This window comes from Thermobia domestica, chromosome 17, assembly GCF_964235325.1.
Source record: "Thermobia domestica chromosome 17, izTheDome1.hap1.1, whole genome shotgun sequence".
Lineage (NCBI taxonomy): Eukaryota > Metazoa > Arthropoda > Insecta > Zygentoma > Lepismatidae > Thermobia > Thermobia domestica.
The window spans coordinates 104,695,793-104,720,035 of NC_137470.1; positions in this window are offsets into that span (position 1 = coordinate 104,695,793).

Below are 24,243 nucleotides of genomic sequence, written 5' to 3' on the forward strand. Positions count from 1 at the left end.
TGGAAACAAATTTTGTGTCGAACTAGTATAAATAAAATTTTGTTCTCAAATAAGCAAAGAGGTTACCATTTTCTAGTCTTTTCCGAAGATTTATCTGTTCCAAACATTCAGCATCGATTTCCTCTCTTCGGGATATAACGTAATTTGCACAGATAGAATGAACAGGCTAGAGCTCGAACGGATCATTGTGTCAGTCGGATGATGTGACCCAGTAATTCAACTGAAACTCTGTAACCCAGAGGATGAACAAAATAGTTCACTTATTACCTTGCGTTTAAATGCTATTTCTGCCAGAGATGACCAGGACTGGAGATGTTATCCCCAGAGCACGAAAACACGACGCGGAAGTTCCCAGTTAATTAGATTTTCCAGACCAAGTATATTGGGCTCTTGCTCCGTTTTTACTTTCGAACACGCACACTCCCATGAAGTGCGTGTGTGTGTCAGAGAGAGGAGGGTAAGTGAAAGATGCAAAGACAGGATAGGGAAACGTCAAGAAAGAGAGAGAGGGTGGGACGAATATAAATACGAAACATACTTATCATTGCAGTGTATGATGAAGAATGCATACACTGTTTACTTGAATCATCGCCAGTGTGCCTTGTGAGTTCTCCCACAGAAGATGAATCTCTATTTCCAGCCAATATTTTATGCTAAAAAATCATACTACCTGATACGGAATCGAACTAAGGTTTTCTATTTGGAAGTCTAACACTTGGCCACAACACTACAGATTGCTTTAGCCAAAGTTTGTTTAACAAGTGGTGTAGTGTTTCTTTCTGAGAACAATATCACGAAAAGTGTATATTGTAGAACAATGGTGTGTTTGGAATGTCCTGGTAACTATCTTGCCATTTCCCAACCAATATTCGCAAATCGTTTCTATCATGATACAGGTGTTTGTTTCCACATTCTTAGTATTGCTTGTCCAGTATGATAAGTAGATCCTTCGTAAGCACTTTAAAAAAAATCAACTTTGGCAAGAACAGGATTTGAACCTATGTTAGATAGCTATATTATTCCAAAGGCCATTAAGTTACCCCTACAATCTCATGACATATTAAATTACGAACCAGATATTACTTACTTTAGGCCTGATCTTTGGAACGAACCAGCTTCTTCCTCTAAGAGGAGTTTTATATATTCTCTCCCCGCTATATGTTGTGAGGCATGACATCTGGAGTGTAATTGTTCATCTCAGCGAACCGAAAAACTATGAATTTGACATTGATATTGGTTATTTCGATCATTTTTATATGTCTCCCTCCCCTCCAAGTTGCGGGGCTGAATTTGAATTTAAACAGCATCAGATATGTCACTGTTAATCTCAGCTACTCCAAAAATTATGGATTCGCCACTACCTCTGGTCATTTTACGTTCTTTTTTAAATGTCGGCAGAGAGTGGGAGATACATGTAAAACAAACAAGAAAAAAAGGATATGAAATTGACAATCTTTGTGACTTCATCACTCTTGAATCACCCGAAGGATCTTAAATTTTCAATATAGATTAGCTTCGGGCCTAAGATGGTATTTATCTATTTATTTTGAATATATAGCTTAGTTGTGAGGGAAGGGAGGAGATAAAATGAATAAATAAAACTTGATAACTCGTGAAACAAAAGATCAATTTCGATCAAATTTTTAACATACATGAGGCTCAGATATGAGATGATTCTTATCATTTTACTTTCTCGGGAGAACTTGGGGAGGGGAATGGGAGAGGGAGATATGTAAAAATAAATAAAAATTAATGACTACTGAACCACCAAACCAATCTCGATGACATTTTCAACCTAGATGAAGTTCGAACCTGAGATGGTTTCTGTCAAATCACTTAGACGGTTTAACTTAACAGAGGGGGGAGCGACATTTAAAAAGAACTAAAATGACCGGTATTAATGGCGAATCTATAATTTTTGCTCTCGCCGAGATTAACAGTGACACATCTGATGCTGTTTAAATCCATATTCAGCTCCCCAACTTGGAGAAGGGGAAGACATATAAAAATGATCGAAATAACCAATATCAGTGTCAAATTCACAGTTCTCTGGCTCGCTGAGATGAACAATATCACTGAAGATGCCGTGTTCCACAACATAAAGTGAGGAGGGGACATATAAAACTAATCAAAAACCATTTATAACAAAGAGCGCTTTAGTAATAGTAAAAAGTGACTGAGTAAAGGAACATATTAATATGTTTTCTCAATTTAATCTAGCGAAGCGGGTAATTGACGATAGTAATAATAATAATAATAATAATAATATTAATAATAATAATTGACACCTATGCTGTGATTGAAAATATTTCTTCTTCTTCTTCTTCTTCTTCTTCTTCTTATTATTATTATTATTATTATTATTATTATTATTATTATTATTGTTATTATTATTATTATAATTATTCACGTACTTTTGAACTTGCGAACTTACTGCAAAATATGTTTTATTTCCGTACTTTTTCCCCGCATTGTATGTTTTTCATTTATTAGTGGGCACTAATTTCTCTCGGCCATCGAATAGATGAATTTCATTGTGCACTTTTTTGCAAATAACCTTAGAGGAAAAATCCCTTTCGTTCCAAAGATGAGGCCTAAAGTAAGTAAAATTTGATTTGTAATTTAATCTCTCATGATAGTGAAGGGGTAACGTAATGGACTTATGAATAATATAGCTATCTAACATAGGTTCAAGTACTGTTTGCTCAAAGTTGATTCTCTTACAAAGTGATTTTGAAGAATCGACTTATCGTACTGGACAAGCAATAAGTAAGAATGTGAAAGCAAACACCTATATCATGATAGAGACGATTTACAAATATTGGTTTGGAAAGGGGAAGAGAATTACCAGGACATTCCAAACACATCATTGATCTGCAGTATACATTTTTTGTGTTATCGTTCTCAGAAAGAAACACTACACCATTTGAACCACTGATTGGAAAAAGGGAATAAGTACATTTTTTTACGATTTTAAACTGAGATAGCAGATGTGTTCCTTTAAGATAGTTACATCGTTGAGTAGAAAATAGAAATATTTGGGCAACTCTATATGACCAACATAGAAGGCGAAATCTCTCGCTGATTAGAAAAAGGGAATAACTACGTTACTTATTTCCTTCTTCCAGTCACTACAGGACACCACCACAAGTGTGAGACTGTGTGTAATTAGACAGCGACTAGAGCTCTCTCCTGCCATTACGATACTTGATTTTGTCTGTTAGGTTTGTTCAGTGGAATGCAGTCAAGACCATTTGTGGTGTGAGCTTTTACCAAAAATATTACGCGGCTTGTGTCTAGGCTTAGTCCTCATTCACGAGACTTGTGTGTATAGAATTGTGGTGATAGTGTGTGGCAATGTCGAGTGATGATGAACTTGACCAAAGCCTATCTAAACGAAAGAAAGGAGTGAGAAATATTGCGAACTATGTAAACGAAATAAGGAAAACAGCAAGGATGAAGGGCCACGAATATGTAAATAGTAAAGGTAAGATTATTCCTGCTAAGACAAGTGGTTCAAATTGTAGGTGTCACAAGAAATGTTGCAGCACGTTTTCCCAAGAAGAGAAGGAGAACGTCTTAGTTTCTTTATATGCAAATAGAACAAAAAATGAACAAGACACGTTTCTTATGGGGAATATCGAGCAGTTTGATGTACAAAGGCCAAAAGCAAATGCAAATAGTAAAAAGAAAAAAAACATGCTTCATTCCAGTATTTTGTAATGAAAGGCACGGTATATGTGAACGTCTGCCGCAAAGCGTTTCTTAGCTTGTATGCTGTCAGTAACAAAGCTGTTTTCCGTCTCACAACTTTGCTTGCCAACAACGAACCTCCGAAAGACAAGCGTGGTAAACACTAAAATAGAGGTAATTTGCTACCACCGGAAGCAATAGCACATATCGATGAACACATTCAAAAGTACCCAACGAAAATAGCTCGTTACACGGGTAAACCTGTGACGTACCTAGATAGCACCTTAACAGTAAAGAAAATGCACGAAATGTTTCCGGAGAAGTACCATCAATGGAAGGATACCGCGAAATATATTATCTTAGACAATAGAACACCAACTATGGCTTCAAATTTGACAGGCCGCTAGTGGACGTATGTTCAACTTGTGAAGTGTTGAATATTAAAGTCAAATCGCCTTTTTTGAATGACATGGCAAAACGATGTGCTGTGGCCAAGCTCATTGTTCACAAAGGAAGGGCCAGTAAATTCTACACAAAGTTGAACGAAATCAAAGAATTCAGCAAAGAAAACGCAAATATTGCGGTTTAGCATTTGATTACATGCAAAATCTACCTTTACCTTTCATGCCCGTACAAGAAATGTTTTATTTGCGATAACTATGGCATTACGTTTTTGGTATTCACAATCTTTCTACAAACCAATCAGTCTTCTACACTTATCATGAGGGCCTAGGTTGCAAAAGACCTGATGAAGTGTGCACGTTCATTCCACATTATATAGAAAACTTTTTGCCTCAATCAGTGACAGACTTACATGTTTTCAGTGATGCATGTGGCGGTCAAAACCGCAATCATACGGTGAGAAGAATGCTTTCCAGCCTGACCGTGTCAAAGCGTTTCACTACTGTACAGCAATATTTTCCCGTCAGACGTCACAGCTTTTTACCATGTGACCGAAATTTCGCTTTATTCAAACGACACGATCGCATTTATTTACAAACACAGTACAACCACATGATTTCAAATGCAAGAAAGACTGATACTCCATTTCACGTTTACGAGGTTCTCAATGAAGAAATCTTAAATTTTAAACATTGGTGGCAACCGTTTTACAAGAAAACTTCAGGTAGCATTGTGGACAAAACAGTGAAATTTCAAATAAGTAAATACAAACACTTTGCTTATAAAGCAGAATCTCCGGGCTATGTGCAAGCTCATGAGTTCATCAATGGACTAAGAACTGATATTTTTCGATTACTGAAAAGTAATATCACAAACGTTCCACTGCCAACAACGAAGGCATACAATGGGCAAGTCCCAATCAATCAGAAGAAGATCAACGATATTTCACAAATCATCAAATACATTCCTGACCCATATAAACAGTTTTATAGAATGATTTGTTCATGGAAGACCACTGACCAAGAAACTGTAGAAGACGAAGATGTATACGACTAAGACTCTTTCTAAAACCATTTTACTATGACAGTGTATTTTGTTACGTATTTTGTTCAGTTGGCTATTGTATTACTTTTCTTACTGTAGGAATAACATGTGCTATACAGAAAAACGAACGGTGACAATAAAAGTGTTCAAAACCTAACACATGTGATAGTTCAGATACATATAACCAGTGACGTATTTACGGGGTCTTCCGGGTTTAACCCCCCCCCCGAAATCTTCTTTCCTCTTTTAAAGCAAATGAAGTATCTTCCAGAATTTTCACATTTCCAGGAATAAAGTTAGCAAAGCCCCCGAAGCAAAATCATAAATACGCCACTGCATTTAACCAAGATTAACACACAGCACTGCACTCAACATGTATATTTTCACAGCTTTCTTTCATCAACTGCACATTACATACCATACACACAATTACAATTGCGTCCAACTCTTATTGATTGAGAGCTCCTCCGTGGCTAAGCGGTTAGCGTTCGCGTCTTTGGCGTGGGAAACCCGGGTTCGATTCCCGGCGGGAGCTCATGTGGTTCGGATTCCACGTTAATCAGTAGGTCCACGTCTCATATAGCCTCGCTGCTGAAAGGGACGCTAAACTAAAATCAACTCAGCTCTTATTGATTGAAAAAAGGGAATATGATTTGCATTTTTAAGCTTTTCTAACCAATTATAGTATTGCAATATAAGCTTCTTCTTCATGTCTTAGTGTTTGTTGGTTGTTTTGCTACAACTTATCAATTATACACTTTTGGAAACAAATACAAACAACGCCTCGGGATGTTTTTTTTTTTACGTTTTTGAAAACTAAGGTCTGATGCACTTTTTTCCTTTTTCCAATCAGTGATTCATTTGTTAAACCAAGTTTAACTAAAGCAATTTGTGGTGTAGTGTAAAAGTGATAGACTTCCAAATAGAAAATCTTGGTTCGATTCCCCATTAGGTAGTATGATTTTTTCGCATAAAATGATGTCTGGAAACAGAGATTCATCTTCTGTTGGAGAACTTACAAGGCATCACTGGGGATAATTCAAGTAAACAGTGTGTGTGTTTTACATCATACACTGCAATCATAAGTATGTTTCATATTTATATTCGTCCCCCCTCTCTCTCTTTCTTGACGTTTCCTATCCTGTCTTTGCATCTTTCACTTCCCCCTCCTCTCTCTGACACACACACGCACTTCATGTGAGTGTGCGTGTTCCAAAGTTAAAACGGAGCAAAAGCCCGCTATACCTGGTCTGGAAAATCTAATTAACTGGGAACTTCCGCGTCGTGTTTTCGTGCTCTGGGGATAACAATGCCAGTCCTGATCATCTCTGACAGAAATACTATTTAAACGCAAGGTAATAAGTGAACTATTTTTTTCATCCTCTGGGTTACCGAGTCTCAGTCGAATTACAGGGTCACTACGGGTTTGAATCCTCAATCCCGTGATGGTCTATAACTTAACCATCACCAGACTGATACGATGATCCGTTTGAGCGCTTAGCGTGTTCATTCTATCTGTGCATATTACGTCTGTGCATTCCATCTCTTTACCAGACAGGATTATGGGATAAGAAGGTGTATATTGGGTGGTGTAACTTCACGGCGTTAGCTGTTGCAATATTTTGATGCGGAGTGTACATTTAAATTTTAATTTCAACCCAGCAAAGCGGGTAATATACGCTAGTAGCTAATAAAATTCAGAGGCATAGGAACGTTGGGCATGATGAATTACAATATTTTTTCAGAAGGAATAAATCTACTGAAGAAGCTTTAAATTCATTTGTTTAACAAATTAAGAAAAGTAACATGGAAAATAAATATGCTTGGCTCTTTTTTCAATATAGAGGGTGCGTTCGGTAATATATGTGTGCCATCACTAATTGCAAGATTAAAAAAATTGCAACTACCTGAATATTTAATAAACATAATAAGTGATCAGTTCCTGAATAAACAGATTTATTTCCATCACAGCACGGAAAACATAAAAATTACAGCACAAAAAGGATGCACACAACGATGGATTGTAGGATCTTTGATGTGGGATTTGAAATTCCAGCCGTTTTTAGAAAAATCAAAAAATTAGAGGATGCTGTAAGAGTAATTGGTTTTGCTGATGATTAGGCGGTAATTATCTCAGCCAATTCTAGGCAAAAAGTGCAAAGAGAAACATCACATGTTATAAATGGATGACTTATATGGTGATAAAAATCTAAATTAAAAATCCCAGAAAAGAAAATGAAATATATGATTTTTGATACTGAATTATTAAGAAGCCATATAATGAAAATTGGAAACAGTAAGATCGAAAAAGTATCTGTATTTAAATGTTTATGAATTACGATCGATGTTAAAATCAATTTTGTAGAGGATATCAATTACATTACTAAATAGGGTCATAGAATAGGCAATAAACTTATCTCATTGGCGTTACGAAAGTACAGGCTACTCAAAAGACTAATTAAGACCTATCAGAAGGTAATCATAAGCTCCTCGATGAATTATGCTTCCAGTGTGTGGGCGCATCATGTAATAGAAAATAATTCCCAAAAGTAAAATCAATTTTCCACAAAGAAACTTATTAATTCGGTTCGGCGATGCCTTCAGTGCGATACCAAATCAGTCCACTGTGTGTTCTGATGGTCATTAAACATATGTATTTAATAGTACTCCAGAGAGAGGTATCGTATTTACAGAAAGAAGGAAAATTAAATAAGACGAAAAAATTACCAGGGACTAAAGTAGAAAACCAGGAGGAAATATAAAAACAAAAACAACAAAAATGGACAAAGGATTGGCAACAGGAAGAAACATCTAGAAGATTATTTGGATTTTAACCAGTTTTTGAGATACGAGTAAATTGGAACTACTTCAACCCTAAAAATGGATTAATACATCTACTTACAGGATATGGTCCGTATCTCAAACATCTTTACAAGATGAATAAGAAGCAAAATGACAGATTTGATTGTAGAGAGTTGGGTGTTCTAACAACACAATATTCTGTGGTGTTCACTGTTGGAGGAGAGCATGAGAGACCGCGACAAAATTGTATGTAAAGTAATTAAAGACATCTTGGAATCAGAAAGGGACTAGAAAATCCTGCCTGATGTAGCACAGGATTATTAAGAGTTATGCAGAAAAGTCTTTTATGGAGATAATATTACTTAAATGGGAAAGGAATGGAATGGATATGGCTGCTGAATGAGGATCCCTCCTGGACCGGAGCCAACTCCAGGAGGTGGAGAATTTCCGTGCCGCCACGATGCAACTGTGAGTGATGGTGTGCGAGAGCCTGGGGAATCCCTGGAATTGGTTTGGAGAGTAACTCCGGATGTTCTGGGAATGTGTCTGTGATGTGTTGGTGTTGGGATGAGTATTTAATCATACGTGCGAGTAAATTAAAAACATATGCTACTATGTAGCGAAATTAATCAAAATAAAGTAATATTCCAATTGTGATAAGGAAGACTCAGTAGATGTATACCCATACGTCCTTTTTTGACCTTGAAAGTTCTTACTCTCTAGGTACTCTATGTACATACTGTCGTTGAAGTAATTCATATTTTGATTACTCTAAGTACTCTCGTTGAAGTAATAAATTGAAGTACAAAGGTTCAATTATAATTGAATTATTACGGCTTTTTTACCGGTACTTTAGGAACAATTACTGACATGTAATTATGCTGTACCGGACTGTAGTCTCATTACTTCAGTGTTGCTTTTTTGCGTACGTAATAACGACCTACATATTTTTTTGTCCACTTTTCTTTTATATGCGTTACTTTGTAGAGCATGATAAAGTGACACGGTGAATTATTTTTTTGATAAAGGTTTAAATATGAAATTGAACGAAACGGTCGGCTGTGCTCGTACATCATGTTGATGAATTATTTCTTGTGTATTTTGTAACATTTTGAATGGCTAAACAGAGCTCGCCCATATATAATGATCTTTGCATTTGGTCTATATAAAGTGGTAAGTTGAATGCATTTGTAATGAGGGTGTGAGATAGAATGAATCGGAAGACTTTGTAGTGCTTTGAATTATAGTGACAAATTTATATAAAACAACGTTAGTTACTGAAAATAAATTGTTTTGGGTTTAAATGAGAAAATAATGTTAATTTAGTTTTGGGTATAGTGGACATTTTATTATAAAGGAAGTAATTAATAATGTAAAGAATTCACGCATGGTTCTTGAATTGTATAATTAATGTCAACCGTTTGATTTTAAAAGACTTTTTTGAAACGGAAACGCAATCCTTTAATGATTAATTGTTTGGGTAAACAACAGGTAAACAAACTGCAACGCGACAGGAAAATTAATTCAGAACGAAACATGGAACGCGACAAGGGTTCTTTAAGAAAAGAGACCACCATTTGTTTTAACATGGCCCTCGCCCGCAGGGAAGGTTGGGCGATACAGAGGATGTAGTATATGAGTCACAGAGAGTGAGAGTAGTAAAATTGTTCTAGAATTTGGAAGAACCTTCTGGATTTATTTTCGTTGGTATATAAACTTTAATGCAAATCCAGTGGTTACATTTGAAGAAATAAAAGTGCACGATGCGTTTGAGTTGGTGGATTGTATTCTATAGAAGTTAACAGAGAAGAAGAATTTATCTGTAAGTACTGGCTTTGTGTTTCTTTTCTTGTTTTATGTTTTTGTTTACTTTTTTTTTCATATGAGAAGGGACATTGGAAATGAAATACACGTAAAACACTTGCAATTGTTGGGAGTATAAGGGGACAGAAGTGTTTGTTTTTTTATCGGGAATTGATTGCGGATTTTCCGGCATTGAAAACCATATGGCTCGGTGTATATTTATGGAATTATAAATTAACTAATGTATAGTGTAATGTAATATGGAGGCTACAGGGATTCAATATTGGTCATTGCACTTGGATTCGAACCAAGATTTTCTTACGTGGAAAACCGTACGCTAAATCTTTTGCTCGATGGAGTTTTTACTTATATGGCACTAAAATTGAACACAACCTGTGACGTTGGCGGGAATCGATTCAGGATCTTCCGCGCCGAAAGTCAAATACAATAAACAAATAGCAAGGAATTTTGGATTGTTTGGACCTCTCCGTCAGAACTAGACGTAGTTATTATTTTCCATATTAAAAGAATAGTAGCATAGACACACAGACAGATAAATTTCATAATAAATATGCGATTATTTTCTTGGTCATAGAATCCTAGCATATCTTCAGAATATAAGAAGTTAGTGTTACATGAAAAGACTATTAAATGATGGGTGAAACTGATTATTTATGTAATATAGTATTAATTGTTTATTATTTTTTGTGTCTGGTATTAACATTTACAGTAGGGGAAAGGAACTGGGTAACCTACACCTGCTTTGAATTTTGTTTGTATTTATCTTTAGTAATATTGAACTGAACATAAGTTTGAATTTTGGTGACGAATAATATTTTTATATTTGTTAGCATATGTCAGTAGTTCCCAACCTTTTTTATTTTGAGACGCATTTGGAAAAAAATGTTAACTTTGTGAAATACAGGAGGTGAATAAAGCTAAGTATGTGATATGTTTTAATTGTGATACTTTTGTAATCATTTTATGAGAAAATTTAGACTTTTCTTATCGTTCCTTGAGGGCACAAATAATCGTATTTGATTTGGAGTTTAGCGTCCCTTTTTTTTAGCACCATAGTTATGTGAGACATGGACCTACTGATTAACGTGGAATCAGAAACCTTGAGCTCCAGCAGGGAATTCAATCCCCACGCCAAAGGCGCGTACGCTACTCACGTAGCCACAAAGAAGATTAATTCGGGTTGAAAACCGTTACGTGAACTAAAATACGGTATATAGTTAATTTCTTTTGGTAAGCTTCGTGTTTTACATTATATATTCACCTCGTGATTTACAGCGGTTGTAAATTAATAGATAGGAGTTTTCTGTTGTAAATGGGAGGAGAGTATTTGAAAATGTTATTTTGCTCAAAGTTGCGTCTCAGTTTCATTAATTGAATGCCGGACAAGCGCCTTTTGTAGATATAGAGCATGTGTTTTTTACTTTAACGCCTTAGGGTTACACTTCCTGGCTATGAAAGATGCGAAACTAGTTTAAAAAGTAAAACAATTACTATGTTTTATATGAAAGAAGCACCGGGAATCGAACTCGGGCCTACGTGTACAAAAAGCGCCCATGCTAGCCATTAATTTATCGGAATATATTAGACAGTGTGGAGAACAAGAATTAGTACCAAGAATGTAAATTTACGTGCGTATATGAAATACAGGCTGGGACGTTATACTAACATTAGCAGTGAGGTTACTTCGTTTTGCTAGTATTATATATCTAGATTTTAGGGTAAAGTAGACGGATGAAAGCGAATACTTATAAGTAATTTATGAAGGGAAGAAATAATAATGGTAGAGGGAAATAGACATAATGTTTCTTCGGATGAAAGGAAGACATTTCGTATGAGACATAACCATACTATTTTATTGAGACATTAGGTCATAGAATTTTGGAACAAGAATTTTTAGATGGGGATAATGTAAAAGTAATTAGAACATGATACGGTATTAGTTAACGAAGAATCCTCTTCATTAAAATTCTGTGTATGAAATTAGTACACAGTACTAATACTGCAAACTGGAGTGTGCTAAAATGAACCGAGAATAATAAATTGTCTAATATTAATTACGTTGATTGCATGGTTTAAAGACACTTGTAATTATAGAAAACATATTTGTTTCTCGCCGAGAGTTTAATAGCGACTTTGTGTATGAGAAGTGACTAGTAAGAGGATATATATATGTAATAACAGGTAGTGTACGTCAGAGACAACTTGTAGTCATCTAAACAAGGTAGGTAGCGACACCTTTTTTTGTTACGGAATATAAGAGATAAATGTTTATTCGGCAGCGCAGGTAACGGCATCTCATAATGTGATTAATGTACTTATTATTAGAATTAGCCATATATATTGATTATAGTATTTAAGTTTATGACGAGATTTACTAGGTTTGAAATTTTGTAGGTCTTCCGCAAATTCCCTGTACACTAGCGCCATGTTTGCCGTCAGATACGAGGCAGCACAGATAAAAACAATTATTGGCTTAACCGACCTATTAGGAATTACCGTGACTGAGTTACTGAGACGCCTTGCTGTTAGAATACGGATAATAGTTTTAAATCAGTAACAATATCTACTGTATAGAAGCTGTCAGTTATGCAGGCAGGACATATAGTGAAATCTATTAATGTGAGATACAGACTGAGACATTCTGTTCATTATTAGGATAACAACATGGTGCACCGTGGTAAATAGAAAAACTGTTTAGAATTTGCCCGACATACTTGACATATTTTGCATTATCGTCAGGGTAACAGTGTTGCCAACTTAGCACAAAGTTTTATCATTTTTTGAAACGGAAGGTTATTTTGATGATTGAAATTAATTGTGAAAAAATAAATATATACATTACTTAAGTATTTGAAAAGACACAAATTGCTTTGAAATCACTTATTGTTGGAGTTACAAATGTGTTATGAGAGGAGATAATTTAAATGACATGTAACAGTAAGGGAAGTGGTGAGTTGCACCTTAAAATCCTTGAACATTAGAGCACACTTGGAGTTCGCAACAACTGTGGCATATAGAATTCAGCTTGCGAAAGATAGATTGATGTTTTATACATATTTGTGTCTATCTATCTTCTGTGGATGCATTTTCTAAAGCGCGACTGTAAATGAAATCTTCAAGTTTTATTCTTACGTTCATGATCTGTAGGACACCTGAAAATTAAAACAAACAGTTGAGGAGCACACGTCATCACAAAAAAACATTTAGTGTTTAATGGGATCGAAGCAGGGGGTCCCACGTACTAGGGTTGAGTGCTCTACTATTTAGCTAACACAGCCTCTTCAATTGATTGAAAAAAATCGATCCCCTCTTTTCCGTTATTTTTTTTTAAAAGAGGCATAGTAATGATTCTTCTTGCACAATTTTGGAGGGCACTAAATTAAAAATACCGATAGGAGGTATTGTTGGATATATATTTTTTCCTCTAATATAACATGATTATACTAAAAAGCTTAAGATATTCGATTTAATTTGCTATAACTTTTATTATTTCAGTTGCATATTTCACACTTTTTTTTAACTATAATTCTTGTATAAGCGTTGTCCATTGCAATTATAAATGACTAGATTTTCATACATAGGTAATAATAACATTGCAAACGTGGAATAAAAGCAAGGATAAAAATGGCAAAAGAACCCTTTAGGAGGAAATTTATTCTGTGCGTCCGTGAATAAAGAGAAATGATTTGTGTGGTATGAAAACAAATACGTGAAAGAGAGTACAGGGTTGAAACTATTGGGTGTGGAGAAGAATGAAGAGAATTAGGTCGCGAAACAGGCAGTTTTAGACTAGGAATTGTTTGAAAAAGCTGTATAATAAGAGAATGTATAGTGTTAGGAAGAACAGAATGTTATACGCTATATCGTTGCGAAAGTTGACGAGAACAATATGATAGGTTGCGGAAAAGAAAATATTAAGATGAACGTAGTGAGATGGAAACTTTTATAGTGTGAGATAATTTATATATTATCGAAAGATGACCAGATCATTGACGCACAATGTTATCAATTGGTCCATAATATATTTGCAAAGAGAAATGGAAAGCATTGGTGAACGTTTCGTTATTGTCGACATCCTTTCTTACTTCATACCATCTTCATGTAAATTTACATAATATTATACATAGAATATATAAGATCGTTTTACTTTCTCATTCTTTATCCTTTCGTCTTCTTTAATCTCTACTAATTATGTGTCACTGTGTGAATCTGATATTGAAGATTACGTTCCCTTCTCTGTCTCCGTCTTTCCCTGTTACGTTGATATTCGATGTTTTATTGCGTATCTTGCAAATGTCCTGTCCTGGAATTCCTTTGGAAGCTAATTCCTTCAGTTCTATGCATTGTACCTCTTTCTTCACATACTCTTTAATTCTTATGCTTACATATTCGTTTGTTTTCTGATTAAAAGTTTGTTGTAGAACAGTTTCGTTTCTTATTAGGTATTTCTATTATAATGATTGATTACCTCACTTTGTTTTTCCTTGCTCTTTAGCATATCATGAGCATATGAATAGAATTTTAATTGTCTTGTATACCCTTTATTAGGAATATTATTGCTAGTATATATATTCTCTTCATGATTACATTTCTATGGTTGATCTTTATAACCTTTTAATATATCTTGTATAAATTTGACTGCTATGCTTTTCTTTCAACACTATTTTTATGATAATCTTATAAAATATATGTATTGAAAATAAGAATAGTATATTCTTGTGCAATAATTGTTAGAAAAATATTACATTAATATATTCTTAGGAGATACATTTATTCATAGAAATGTATCTATATGCTTAAAATGTTTTACTGTTATAGCTCAAAATTGTCTTTATTACTATATCTAACATTAATATTGCTACTATTACTACTATTATCTGAATTATGAAAAGTGTTTTACTGAAACTTGTGATTGAGTAATTACTACAAAGGTAATTATGTTTGGAGTAATCTACAAAACATGCTGAAATAAGTCATAATTTATAAAACAATGAACTAAATAAGGTGATAAAGTTGTTAGTTAGTCTACTACACACTACAAAGACCAAGAAAATGACTTAAATGTTATTTAAGCATAAACAATAATTGGATAAAATAAAGCTCAGAAATCAAGTTAAATGTTTTACTTATATATATCTTTAACTTCCATAATAGTGAGAAAATCTAGTGATAATTGACTGGGATTGAATTAATGATTTTTCCATATGAATAGAGAGAGCATCATTATGATCTAAGCAAGAATCTTTAGATAATTACTTCCAACTTCCAAAACACTGCCATGTAGTTGCACAAACTATGTATCAGAAACTATCAGTAATGTTTCTTCTTTTAGAATTTATTTCTTCAGCGCCCTATACTATACATAGTTGCTACTCCCTTTCTAAATTTTGAGTGAAGTTGAAATATGCCTCGATGATTACACTGAGAACCACACGAAGTATTGACTTAATTTCAGCTGTATTGATAGTTTGACTTTAGCTATAAGTGTATCTTTTAACTCTCGTCCATAGGGTTACTAAAGACTTAAATATAATTTAGTACGTCAAGTAATTACTTTTGAGCATTATTATAATTTAGTAAAAGAAAAAATTGAAAGTATAACATTGTTAAATCCACGGAAAATTACTCGTAAACCTGGATTTACTATAGTTACAAGACCTGAAACTAAAATGCATCAAGTAGTAAACAATAAGATACGACGGTTAAATCCCCACAGTAAAACAGACTATAGAACATTACCCTATGGATACCAAAGTTAAAGCTTTGCTCAGTTGTAATCCATGCATGTATGTGAATTTTGATGTAAAACCAATGAAAATATAATTTTACACATGTGAAAAAATGAAAAGATTTGTGATAATAATATCTGGTGATTCAACTTAATAGTATTTTGTATATGATATAAAATTACATGGACATTTTCATGTATTAAAATAATGTGTATTGTATTATTTGTTATTATTACCCAACTGTACAACAATATTATATGTGTATAAATATTATCTTGATTACCAAATGTATGTAATTGTGAAATTACGTAAAAATCATACAAAATACGATAATTTCTACCAAACAATTACAAAGAAGAATAATATTTCTTACAAATTAATTTCATATATAAATATAAGAGAGTTTGAAGCGGTTAAACTAAGCAGGTTTGGTCATAAAAATTCATCACTCTCAAATAAGAAAGTTCCGCGCGGCACATCCGGAAAGGGTGAGTATGAAGGGTGAGCAAGTGTCCTTCAGCCGTATATTAATATTAATGGCAAGAGATTAGTAATTAGCATACTACCACAACTTTGATTCAAATAAAAGGGTATATTACGGGTACTTATGAACTTCAATTACAGTCCAACAATGAAACTACATACGCGGAATGCTAGGTTATATACAAGTAATGAGACTGTATATCTTCAAGGTTACATACATACATAAAAAAATTGACAGTAATGAAACTGTTAGTACAAAAACTAAATATTTTCAATGTTACCTACGCGAAGTAATGATACTACAGTCCGGTACAGCATAATTACATGTCAGTAATTGTTCTAAAGTACCGGTAAAAAAAGCCGTAATAATTCAATTACAAATGAAACTTTGTACTTCAATTTATTACTTCAACGAGAGTACTTAGAGTAATCAAAATATGCATTACTTCAACGACAGTATGTACATAGAGTACCTACAGAGTAAGTACTTTCAAGGTCAAAAAAAGGACGTATGGGTATACATCTACTAGACTCGAGGAAAGGATATGATTGCAAAGCGTGCGACTTCCGGCCCGGGGGTACGCGGCGGTAGGACTAAACTGACAAGGGCCTGCACTGAATGCACCAAGAGAGCCCTGGACATCAAGCTGATACATCACTGTTCGACAGATGTGCTTTAAACGCAATCGAGTACACTGATCAATACAGTGACATTAATAATTACAGTAACTATAAAGAATAACTAGTGAATGAAGAGATGTGAAGTACACACAGTTGATTTATAGTGAAGTGTTTTGTTTAGGTGTAGAGTTTAGTGTAATTGTAGTTATAATGGTTATTAACGACACAGGGTAAAAAATATCACAGGAGAGAAACATACCCACAGATCAAGAAGAAAATATATAGGTGTAAAAAACAAGAATATGAAGATAGATCCAGCTGTAAGGTATCATACTAAGTTGTAAAAATGGAGTTAGAACTCAAAAGTGCAGAAATAAATTCAAAGTTATTGGGTTTCATTTCTATAAAATAGGACGATGAGATTATAGGGTAGGATTTGGAGTAGTGTATGAATTACAATTACGTAATGAATATGTTTGCTTTAAAAGATATGATTAGATAACTCAAGCCTGTTGCTCTTTGTTGTTTCTGTTTTGGTTTGTTTTCTGTTTGTTTTCTTTTGCTGCTGCTGTGCTGTGGTTTTGTCTCTCCTCTCCCTTGTTCTCGTTCCTTGTTTCTTTTCTCTCCATTTTCTCAAAAATGGTGAAGAAAATGTTGAAGAAAATAAAATTGCCATTATGACAGCCCATTTCCTTTAAATTCTTGAGGTGCCGAACTGAGGAGGCGCGTCTGAGCAAAATAATATTGATAATAATAAATCATGTGCTTTTATCAAATACGGAAATATATAAGTTCAGGAATGTAGAATACCTTTATTTACAGCTACTAAAAATATTTAAATATGCCACTGAGTTACAATTTGAGGAAAGAAAAATTAAAAAATCTGTTTAGTTCTCAGAAATATGTGAAACAGGAATTTCGTTTAAGAAATAATATGATAAATTTGAGCTAGTGCAGAGAGCAGAAAAATTCCGTATATCAGAAAAAAAGTATTTGTTAATTTATGTTAATCATATGTTATCAAAAGTAGTTATAAATTATTATATGAGTGTTAGTTCCATACACAGGAAAGAGCAAACATTAGACTCATATTTTTTCTTACATTTCACATTGTTAACACACAAAGAAGGGGTGGAGAGCACAATCCATTGAAACCACTGAAAACATTTTGTACATTGCACCAATCACTGAAATCGTTTTTGTCGTAAAATCAACCTCGGCACATAGCACAATAATTTTCTTTTAAGGTTTTTCCATTTTTGTTACTGTGTTTTGCATTATTTGTATCTGTACAATTTTCTATGTGTAACTTCCTTTCTATTTTTCTATTTTACTATTTTTCTGTGCACATCATATAAGTTTCGCACTGTTCTCCTTCGCTTCACATTACCACTACTTATTTTCCTGAGTGAACCAATACGTATATAATTAACTTTTTTCTAGTGCGTGTTCGTCGTCTTCAGCAAATGTTGTATGTTCACCAAAGTGTTTCTTGCACTTAACTTTGAATAACCTGTTACGTAATTTATCCGAAGGAGTTCAAAAGCTCTTGGAACTGTAGCAAGTAGCATTTCGTTCTTTAAGGCCTCTATGGCTACTGACATTTTGTTCAGATTCCAGGAACATCTCATGCCTTCCCGTGTGTTATTTCGAACAGTGACGGAATGGAAAAGGAATTCAAACATCCTAGTATCTATATGTCAATACTAATATAGTATTTTTGATCGCTGATATTTATATAATTTTTTCCACGAGAACGTACTAAAATGTCTTAAATAGGTGGCACGGAGAAGACTGTGGGTACAATACAAGAGTTCAAATGTCTAAGATCAGCAATAAATCTATAAGATCCATTTTTCTTACGAACTAAAATGATTGGGCTGTTGTAAGGGCTACTACATTTTTTAATAACCTCTTGTTTAAGTAACTGCTGCACTTGTTCATTAACAGCTTCACGTAAATGATACGGATTTGTGTATTGACGGACATTTATAGGGTGGTCAGTTTTTAGTCGAATTTCATGCTCATAGTCACGGGCTTGAGAGAAATCGCCTGGGGACCAACCAAAAACATCTTTGAACTTCGTTATTAAATCATAAAAACGTTGTTTTTCACTATTTGACAGTTCAGGATTCACATTTACTCTAGTACAGTCAAACTGATCAATTTTAGTTGGTTGAGGATCATTTTCAAGCGTAAGGTTAGTACACAAATTTTCTTCCCTATCTTCTACCGCTTTACTTAAGTTCTTATTCCGCCATAAAAGAAATCGCTTTTTGGTGGGGCTAGTTACCCAAATATGTGAATTAACACTATCCACATATGACTCTTGCACTAACAAATTGACAGTACTTGCTAAAAACTTGCTAGGTTGCAACCAATTTCTAGAACCCATCAAATCAAAACATTTGGTGACTGGAACACATGTTTTTGTACGGGGTGGCAACCATACGGAAGACAAAACCTTAAAAACTGGTGTGATTATAGTTGCAAATTCATGAGAAACATAATTAACATGAGGAGAATTTGGCAACGTTGATGGCGGAATCTTTCCGAATCTTGTAACTTCTAAAGTCAATTCATTGTGATCTAAATTAGCCTTGTATGCAAGCAGAATAATCCTGTCCAAGAAGTGGAGAGTGTGTATACGTAGGCACCACTCTAAATGGATGACAAAAAATATGCGATCCCAACCGGAATCGAACTAGAGCTATCTTATTAACTGACAAAGTGTTCCCCGTAACCTCTTTTAAAAATGAACACCCCGTGGAACCATCTGAGAGCCTATACACGAAATCTGAGAAAAAGAATCAAGAAGAATAGGGCCCTCTTTTCCACTTATATTAGCGTTAATATGTGGTAGCGTTCGTTCTATGTATATAGGGACGTCAACACGCTTAAGAGTCAACAGCACTTCATCATCAACCCTGTGTACTAGTTTAAATTGGTTCTAGTACTGGTTAAAATGGTTCTCTTTGCCACATTTATGACAAATTACAGGACGTCTATTGAAATTCTGTGAATTTTCACTATTATTGTGGTCACGAGACTCACTGTATTGTGATCTCTGGCCATTCCCCCTACGAGAGGAAAAGTTACGTCTAAAGTTACTATTATTATTATTACGTCTAAATGAGTTGCGCTATTAAGTATTTTTTTCATTCTCATCTACTTTTAGAGTAAGCTGCTTTAGCTGCTTCTGAATTGCAGCTAACTGATCTTTGTACTCTTCTCTCGGCTGTGAAGCGGAAACAAGAGAGTTCAAAGTCCGAGTCGGAACTTGAGAAGGCTGAGTTTGCACTAAATGTGTTTGTTGCACAGCTGTAGTCTCCGGAGGATTTAACTGAATCGAAGAATTTGCTAAGAATGGATTTTTCTTCATGGTTTTGTCTATTGCTTTACGTTCAAGCAACATACGAGCTTTTTCTTCCTCAAGTAAATCCTGAAGCAATGCTTCCACAGTATCGTATTTCTTCTTTATTGCCAACCGCATGTATTCAGAAATAAGTCCGTCTATAATAAGCTGAATTTGTTTCGTAACCGGAGCATCTTTGTCATTACTGTTATGGCATACGAAGTAAGGACAAGCTAGGATATCTTTATTTCATGTGGAAATTCAACCAGTCATCCACAAAAGCCAAGCAGCCTTCAAGAGTTCACTGCCTGATGTTATTAACACAAATATTCTGTTGTACGTTGCTTGCTGACTTCACATCGAAAGATAAATTAACTATTGTTTTGCTGTTATAGAGGAAGTCTTTGTACTTGTAATTTGTAATAAACAGTGGTAGCGACCTTCAGAACCTTCACCCTTTAACAGTCTCACACGCGACGCTTTTAATTTGCTTTGTTAGATCAATTTCTTCTCTCAATTTGTTCGACCTCATTGGCCCCTCATAGTCAGGCTACTACAAGACATTGTCCGTTTCGTTCGTTTACCCACGACACGATGTTACAACAAGGAAGTACTTTGACTCAGGTGAGTCTCCTTTTGGTTCATTTATCTGTCAACGTTAGCAATCTCAGGAGCAAGTTCGAGAACTTTGTGTTGAGTCGACGACATGTAGAAACATGGACTTGGTCAATGTCAGTTTTGGGTAATCGACCACGCTCGGAAACTCTGTGGTGTCACCATCATCTCATTCTGACGTCAGAGCGACAGTCATGTCTAAAGCAATTGAGAGAGCACGATCTTGGTGTTTTGGATCTCAACCACGAGACAAGACACATCGGAGTCTCCCGGCCTTTGGGATCCGGCATTCAATGCCATGGTTGATTGTCGGACAAGTATTCATCATGGACTTCATCACGACAACCCAACCTGCAAGTCACTGGAACTTCGAGGATAGCGTCTAAACATCACCTATGAGTAAGAGGGAGAAGATTGGAACTACTTTGAATTAGGGTGAGACTGTTCTAAATTAGTTGCTATGCCTTTGCTCTACCATCTATTCCTTAACGCCCTTATTGCTACCAATTTTCAATGAAAATGCATTGGCTATTTTAAAATTATTTTAACACTAAATTCATATTCATTATCTTGTCTAATTTTGCTCATGGTTCTAGTCGCCTAAGACATGAGGTGGAGTCGCCCCCATTTAGTATGTGCTTTATTGCTATAAATTTGGTATTGTTATCTCGCACCTCTTAGGTGCCTCTCGTTTCTATCCCGACAGTTAAGTGGTGTCGGAACATTACGAAGTATAAGGTTTCTCTTAGCATATACGTACGGAACTACAGATTCAGTCTCATACTGTTCACGTGCCCTCATTTCCTGTTCCGTTAACTGAGGTAACAAAGAATTCTTGAACTGATCAAGAAACCTCTGTTTAAATTGTGCGTATGTCTTATCAGAAAAGTCTGACTATTTCGAAAGTGTGTCAAACCAATAACCCGCAGGACCTTTCATCATGGAACCTAAAATCCATTTCTTTTTCAAATCCGACCAATTATTCACCTGGGCTAATATTTCAAAATGATCAACATATCTCTCTAGATCATCGCCTATCTGCCCACAAAATGGTTCTGGCCTGAGAATATGTGACAAAACCCCTATGTTATCCTTCTGTCCACCTTCAGCCATGTCTGATTGAAACAAACTGTTACTATTTTGAAAAACCGAATCACAGGGATCTTCTATACTAGATAGCGAGTGGGAAAACCATAAATTTTCTTCAAGCTTATCTAAACACTTTCTTGTAAAATGAAGGGGAGGAAGGGGTGGCAAGCTGAAGGACGAACAAGGTGAAGATTTCTTGGAACGTCGTTTGTACGGCTTAAAAAGTAGGAAAAAGGCCAATAAAAGTAAAGTGATCTCAATAATGTCGACTACAGTCCATAAAACGTCTTGATCCAATGAAATGTTTTCAGCTCTTGCACTACGAAAGCACAATGCACATAAGAAAAGTCATTGACGATGTAATAAGTAAGCTACCGCGAGAGACAAATAACATTCCATATCATGAGAAAAATTTGAATAAAATTTTCTCTATAATATATAGGCTTATAAGGAACAATAGGAGCCACAGAATAACTTGAAATGTTTAAATGGGGTACAGGAAATCTCCAATTAAGGTTCAATAAATTTAAGGAGTTAAAAACTTCATGAAACTTAAATCGTTGATTTAAATGAATAAAATTATTAGAAGCGAGAAATGCAGGGAACAAATCAAGAACTGTTGATAGAACAGCATTAGGTTGAAACCATGGGAATACAGCTTTAGCAAACAGGTGGGCGTTTACTTTTAAAAGCATGTTGCAAGGTAGCGAAATCAGAAGAGAACCATATCTTGCTTTTTCTGAAATGTCCATTAAAGTTGTATTATCACCAATAATCAATTGGACAGTAGAAGGTGGGTGAATAAGAACATACGTGCGGGGTTTCAATTCCAGAAGCTGAGAATGCGTATTATCTCGGAATACATATGAACACGTAGAAATAATGTCATGAACTGTAGGTCCGAAAAACCCATTAAATATACAACGTGCTAACTGTGAGGATACAGCTATATGAGAAGGAATCTTACACAAGTTAGAAACCTGAAGTTTGCAATATAATAAATCTGAACCAACTTAAAATAGGGCCAAAACTTTTGATTGAAACACAACATAACTTGGTTCTAAGTTAATAGAGCAAGTCTGATTGTGGTAGCCGAAAGGTATCGCTTTAACAGAATACAACTTAAACAAAATGTCACGTTCTCTAAAAGGTACTTTAAGTTGAGCGTAAATGTAAGTATCTTTTATTGTGCAGGATAATAATTTCACAGAGTAATACACATCAATATCAGAGGAAGGTATCGCAAGTATCATTCGATGAGTAAACAATGATTCTTCTAATAAACGTAACTGGGCTTCCAACACATCGTAGGGAACTAAAGTTGGGTCTAACTTTCCCAAGCAGCAACTTTGAATAGCTGTTTCATATTTTTGTAATTCTACCATCTTTAAAATATGCATAGATAACTGATATATCTCACCCAAAAGTTGAAGTTGATTTTTATCAGAAAGGCTTTGCAATGATTTAGCTATAATTTTCGATTGGTGAAGTAGCGTTTTCGAAAATACTTCCATCTTTTGAAAATTCTGGCATAATTTTGATTGAAATTTTAAGAGTTCCGCAGAAGCATTATGAATATAAATAGAATTACGTAGTAATTGCTGACGAAGCTGTAAAACAGTTTCTTCCAATTTATCCTGCTTTTTCATATAGGATGATAGTTGATCTTGCGTAGCTACATCACAACGATAGGAAAAAAGATTTCCTACAAATCCTAATAAAACACGTTTAGAACGTGAACCTTCCTTATGCCTATACGCTTCGTTGATAGTCAACAAGTTATTTGCTAGGTGAGAATGTAGGGCATCCAAAGATGAGGCTAGACTACATGTCTGTATCGAGTAAGAAGAATTATCGTCACAATGTAAACCTTTAAACATAGATGAAGCAGGAATAGGAAATTCAAAACTTACATTAAAAAAAATGGGGCTGAGTGTTGATAAAGAACTTGCCCAAGCAGTTCATTAAAATAGATTGGTTGATTGATTGATTTTGAGTTTTACGTCCCGTTCAGCAGCGAGGCTATATGAGACTTCATTAAAATAGAATCCACTCGATATGGATACCTCCAAATTTGATGTAACATATGCTACAAAGAAGCACAGCATCATCTGAAAGTATAATACAAAGAAACATACAAAATATAAAAATAAAAGAAAACTCTTCCCCTAAAATTACAATAGTAATACAGTATAGATGCATAATAATTAAAAAAATCTACAATGTTTTCTATTAAATAAGCTAAATCCAAGTTCGTTAGTGAAATAAAATACACCTGTTTAGAAAAAAGACTTGGAAAAATAAGTTTATTTTAATAAACTAACACATATATATCTCAATTCTTTATTATTATTATTATTATTATTCCCTCTCTTTACAATAAATACGTAATTATTAAGTATCGAAATCACAGTAAACAATATCAAACAACAAGCAACCAATGTAAATGTAATACAATATAAAATCATGTCATAATTCAGGAAAAATAAATATATTAAGAATCCTAGGATTAGCCATATCCATGAAAAATCAAAATTAGCGAAATAATTATAAGAAGAATTTTATGGGCTCATAACTATGTAAACA